Source organism: Trichechus manatus, unplaced genomic scaffold (assembly GCF_000243295.1).
Source record: "Trichechus manatus latirostris isolate Lorelei unplaced genomic scaffold, TriManLat1.0 scaffold00511, whole genome shotgun sequence".
Classification (NCBI taxonomy): Eukaryota; Metazoa; Chordata; class Mammalia; order Sirenia; family Trichechidae; genus Trichechus; species Trichechus manatus.
Window position 1 is genome coordinate 6,730 of NW_004444447.1, and position 5,832 is coordinate 12,561.

The following is a 5,832-nucleotide window of genomic DNA, read 5'->3' on the forward strand; positions in this document are numbered from 1 at the left end:
CCTGGGTTTCACCTCGGACATGTTGGCGTTTCTCACGGGCACGGAGCTTACTCTTTTGACCACGAGGCATGCTGACTTTTTTGAGAACCCTGCGGAGGAAGTTAGAGTGAGCCTTAGGTCATATAGTCCAATAGATCTGCCTATGGCTTACTGGGTCTGACATCACTGGGGCTTCTTCTGTTCTTCCGTAGTGGGATCTCTCAGTTCACATTCAGGACCATCGTGTCAGCTGTTGGCAGGGCCTGAGTTCCCTTCCCTTTGCTACTCTGATGTAAGCACCTTAAACCTCCCTGGAACCCACGAGAAGGAAGTGAAGGGTAACATCAGCCCACTACCCCTGGCAGGGGTCGCCAGTGCTGACAGTACAGGTTGAGGTCCTATGGTGAACAGACCTGCCCGTCCTCACTCAAGCCCCTCCGTTTGACTCCAAAGAAGACTAAGTTTCATTCCTCTGCTGACATGTCACCACTCCCTCAAACCAGAGCCCTTTTTTCTCTGTGATTCCCAAAGTGGAACTGAGGCACGTGTCCACCTGACATCTATTCCTGGGCTTCCGATGGCTGAGGGATTCGGAGGAGCCCCCCATGTATGGGATGAGAGACCTCCGCAGCCCTTCGGTTCCTCACCCTGACTCCTGAAATGCCTGGAAATCCTCCCTCTGCTGACAGAAGGCTAGCCCTTTACCAAGGACCCCAACTCCGGGAACTCCTGCAGACAAAATGGAGGGGGGCATCTCAGACTTGAATCCTGTCCGAAGCCTCCCAGGGCGATTGCAATAGAACGGTCCTGCCACCCGCCCCCGTTCTAGGGTATGGAGTCTTCTCGGGAATCTCCTTGACTCCATATAGGGCTTGAATTTCTCCATCTATTGGCCTGAGACCACCAGCCTCGGACCAAGGCCTTCATACTCTTGGACCCGGGGGCAGAAGGGCTGACAGAGAAGTGGTATGGAGTGGGGCTCTGTGGGGTCTTTTCTGTTCCCAGGAGTGTAGCCCAGCAGTGCTAACTCAGGATACTCACCTTGACACCTGACAGGTCCTGAAACTCCTCCCTCTGCTGGACAAAGGCTGCACCTCAAACCCAGGCCTCGCCCCTCACAGTATCTGTCCAACAGGGGAAGTCTGCACATCACTTCCGGCCACGCCCACCTGGGCCCTACCATGCCTGACAACAGGGGTGGGGCTCTGTGGATCTCCCTCTTTTCCTGGCTGTGCGGGATAAGTGATTTCCACAGAAGTCACGTGGGGGCCTTTTTTTGACTTTTCGCATGGCCTGGGACTTCTCCGTCTCTGAGCTGACGCAGCCAGCTTCAGAAAATGGCACTCATTTCCTGCGCACCCCTTGTCCAAAAGAAGGGGAGCCTAAGCCTAACAGCCATGTCTGGGGCCTCCCAAGGCTGACAGGAGGGGCGAAGCTCCTTGGGGGCGGGTCTCTGTGGGGGTGGAGCTCTGAGGGGGTGGGGCTCTGTGGGCCCCTCTCTTCTGGAGTGGATGGAAACGTCACTCAGAATCTTAGCTTGACTTTTGCTGGTTGGCGGGCTGCCTCTCCTCTGCTGACCTCTCGCCACTCCTCTCAGACCAAAGATCTCCACTCCCTGAGACTCCTGATGTAGAAGGGTGTGTACACCTCATCTGACCACTTCGGCCTGGGGCGCCCCAAGATGGCTGCCACCCGGAGGGGCCCGGGAGCCTTTGGCTCTATGGGATCCCCTATCTTCTGGAGGGTGCAGCCCCTGGGTTCACATTCAGGGATCTCATACTGATTTCTGGCAGTGCCCCAACTCATCCCTGATCTGTCTTCAGCTGTTCCCTTCCTGCTCCCTAACAAGACTCTCCAATCCCCAAGGGGAAAGGAAGCGAAGCCTTACCTGATAGCTTCTTTGGCTGACATCAGGACTGTGCGCCAAAGTTTCCGGAACAAATTTCTACCCTTAATATGTGTGATCCCTGTGATACTCGCTATTCGATTTTACTCCATTCTCTATATGCGATTAAAATAATTATGAAAAAGGCCAGTTCTCATTCACAAAATAGGTTTCAGATGGTTATTAGCACAATCTTTGAAGTCATACTGTCTTAACTAACCCAAGGGTTTGTGCTCTCTTCATATTATCCCCATGGTAATGCCACATGTCATCTAAGGTGCTGCCTCACATTCCAGCAGTGGAGCAGTCTAAATTCATTGTCCCCAGCACCACTGGGAAGGAGCAAGGGCAGAAATACAAAGCTTTTCCTCCAGCTGATTCTGTCATCTGCCTTCAAATGCAGGATAGAGACCTGTCTCAACTTTAGGGCACGCCCCCACCTGCACACATACAGGTTCATACTATTTCAACACAGACTTAGTGTCCCTTAGAGCTTTCACATTTTTGTTGATTTGCTGTTGTTACTGCTATTGTTCTTTCTTTATACCTTCCTTCCCCCTCACCCGCCCCGGGTTAATTTTGAACATGGAAAACAGCAGCCCGAGATCGGTTATCAGCTTGGCAGCGACAGGTAAGGCTCTAAATCTGTAAATAATTGAAGGAGTATTGACATCTTTAGGAGTCCCTGGGTGGTGTATGTGGTTAATTGCTTGACTACTCACCACAGAAAGACTGATGGTTTAAACTCCCCCACAAGCGCCTTGGAAGAAAGGCCTGGAAGTCTGCTTCCAAAAGGTCACAGCCTTGAAAACCCTATGGAGTAGTTCTACTCTGCACGCATGGGGTTGCCATGAGTCAGAATTGACTCAACAGCAACAAACAACAACATTGACATCTTTGCAGTATTCTCTTCCCCATGAATAAACATAGCATACTGCTCTGTTTGAGTCTCACTTTTCCTAAGTCTAACAGCAAATTTTTATGTTTGCCCCTATAAACACAGTGTACATTTTTCTGAAGTTTCATTTTAGGTATATTTTGTAAGTTGTTGGTGTTGTGCCTGGAATATTTTCCATTACCTGTTCTAATTATTTCTTTCTTTATGTATTTATTTTGTGACTCTTCCCCTGATTTTGCTGTAGTGATTTTCTACACACCAGCTTTCTGAAGTTGTTTATACTTTTGAATATTTTGTAAGCCAGTTACTTTGGATTTTTTAGTAAGAGCATCATATTATTGTCATTATTCTCTCTCTCTTTTCATTTTTCTTACCTCTGATTTATTTTGGTATCTTGTGTACCGCTGTGAACTGGCTATGCATTTCGGATAAGGTTTGAACAGTACAGGTGGTCCTACACGTCTGTATCCTGTTCCAGACTTTATTAGAAATGCTTCTAGTATCTCACGTTTACGTGTATTTGATGTTGATTTTATATTATATATATTAGATTATATTGTATTATTAGATTAGATTAAATTATTACGTGCCCTTGTGTCAGTTCTGACTCATAGCGACCCTCTGTGCAACAGAACAAAACACTGCCGGGTCCTGTGCCATCCTCACAATCATTGCTGTGGTTGAACCCATTGTTTCAGTCACTATGTCAATCTATCTCTTTGAAGGTCTTCCTCTTTTTCACTGACCCTCTTCTTTACCAAGCATGATGTCCTTCTCCAGGGATAGGTCTCTCCTGACAACATTCCGAAGTACATGAGTTGAAGTTCATTTTAGGAATTGGAAATTCCCTTCTAATGTTAGTGTGCTAAAATTTATCAAGAGCTAGTATTAAATTTTTGTCAAAGGCTTTTCTTTACCCCTGAACATGGCCAAATGCATTTCCTCCTTTTTCTGCTAGCACAGTGATTTCCAGTTGACAGTATTTTTTAATAAGATATCATCTTTGTGTTCCTTGGGCACAGCCTATTTCTTCATTTAGTTCTCTGCTATATTGGATCTGCTATTAAGTTATTTAGGAAAATTGTCTCTATGTCAGTGAACCTGACCCAAGTGTTCTTTTCTTGGGGTAGCCTTATCTGTTGTTTGTATCAAGGACAGCTAGTCTTTTAAAGTGGTTGAGTGATTTCCCATTCTTTAGTGTGGTTTGGAAGAGTTTACATAGTATGGTGAGTAGTTTTTCTTTGACCGTTTGATGTAACGGGCCTGCAAACCTGGCTGGTTCTGGAACATTTTGAGGGTGTCTTGGATGAGGGCTACAGTTTCAGTTTGTATTGTTCGATTACATTTTTCTATTTCTTTATGGACCTATGTACAATTGCTATGAGTCAGAATCGACTCGACAGCAATAAGTCGATTGGGTGAAAATTGTTCCCTTTCAAATTGAAAGGTTTCCAAATTTAAAGGCATGATTTTATCATAGAAATTCTCAAACATATATGGCAGTAAGAGAATGGAAAAATGAACCCAATATACCTGACGCTCAGCATCCATAATCCTCAACAGGTTGAAGCTTGTTCAGATTAAGGTTTACTTATTAATCTGTCTATTGGCAGGAACACTCTAGAGATGACACCGTGCACTTCCATTAGGAGATACATAATGTTTGCTGTTTCCCTTTGTGGTGACATTGGCAGTCCCCGAGGATCATCACCTTTATCCATTAATTCATTAGGGGCTACAGAATGGGAATTCTCTAATTCTATCATACTTTTGAGTTTAACGGAAACAATTCTATAGCTAGAACCTTTACTTGTCCTCCATTTGTTATCCCGATGTAATGGTAAAACTTATTTATAGTGTTCTCTTATAACCTTTATATCTCTTCTGAGTTATATTATGTACAATTGTATTTATATAATATCCCTTATTTCTATTTCTTTCTTTTGTAATTGATAATACTTATAAAAATTAGTATATAAACCTTTTTAAAGAATGTCTTTCATCAGATGACTCTAAGAACAACAACAGCAAAACCCAAACCAGTTAATTCTGACTCATAGCAATCCTATAGGACAGAGCAGAATTGCCCCGTAGGGTTTCCAGGGAGCAGCTGATGGATTCAAACTGCTGACCTTTTGGTTAGCAGTTGAGCTCTTAACCACTGCACCTCCAGGGATCCGAACCAAACCCGTTGCCATCACGTCCAACTCATAGTGAACTTCTCCTAATTCATCATGTCTGCATCTATCTTCATTATTTTCTCCCTTCTAATTCTTTAGATTTAATATGCTATTTTTCTAGTCTTGATTCATTTGGACGTTTTAAATATTTTTATGGTAAATCTAGCTAAGGCTATACTATCCTTCTGAGTTCCACTTGGACGGCTTCCCCCAGGTCGTGCTATAGAACTTTATGTATATTGCTCAATATTTTTACAAGTAGACTATATCTTTCTGTTTTTAAAATTTTTAATACACATACACACACACAAACACATGTGAGTGTAAACAATTATAAATGAGCAGAGAAACAGAGATTTATTTAGTTTCAGGGTTAACTGGATATTTTGCATTTTTATTTTAGTAGAAGCGACATGGATGCATTTATCTGCTAGCGAGAGAGTTGAGTTTTTCCTAGGAATGAAAGGAGGGTTTGTACATGAGAAAATTAGTCAGTATAATTGGTCAACTGAACCATTCAGGTGTTACACAGATAAACAGAAGCTACTCTAAATATGAGGAGCTCTAGCTGTGCAATTGTTAGGCACTCAGCTGCTAACTGAAAGGTCAGCGGTTCCGAGTCACTAGTGGCTCCCCAGGAGAAAAGACCTTGGGATCTGCTCCCGTAAAGATTACAGCCTAGGAAACCCTATGGGGACAGTTCGACTCTGTACTATAGGGTCTCTATGAGTTGGAATTGACTCGATGCCACACAATAGCAACAAATATAAATATATAACTTATAGAGAATTAAATGCAGGGTATTGGTAACTCACTTGATGGAGAATGCAATCAGGATAGAGTAGAGCAAAGAAATACTTACCAATCTGAGGAATTCATTCCCACCTCTA

General features: G+C 43.9%; 1 protein-coding gene across 1 annotated transcript in view; it reads right to left on the reverse strand.

Moving 5' to 3' along the window:
- The window catches only part of LOC101357949 (melanoma-associated antigen B4-like), a 23,376-nt gene that overhangs the window by 1,013 nt on the left and 16,531 nt on the right, over window positions 1-5,832 (reverse strand). The window lies entirely within an intron of this gene.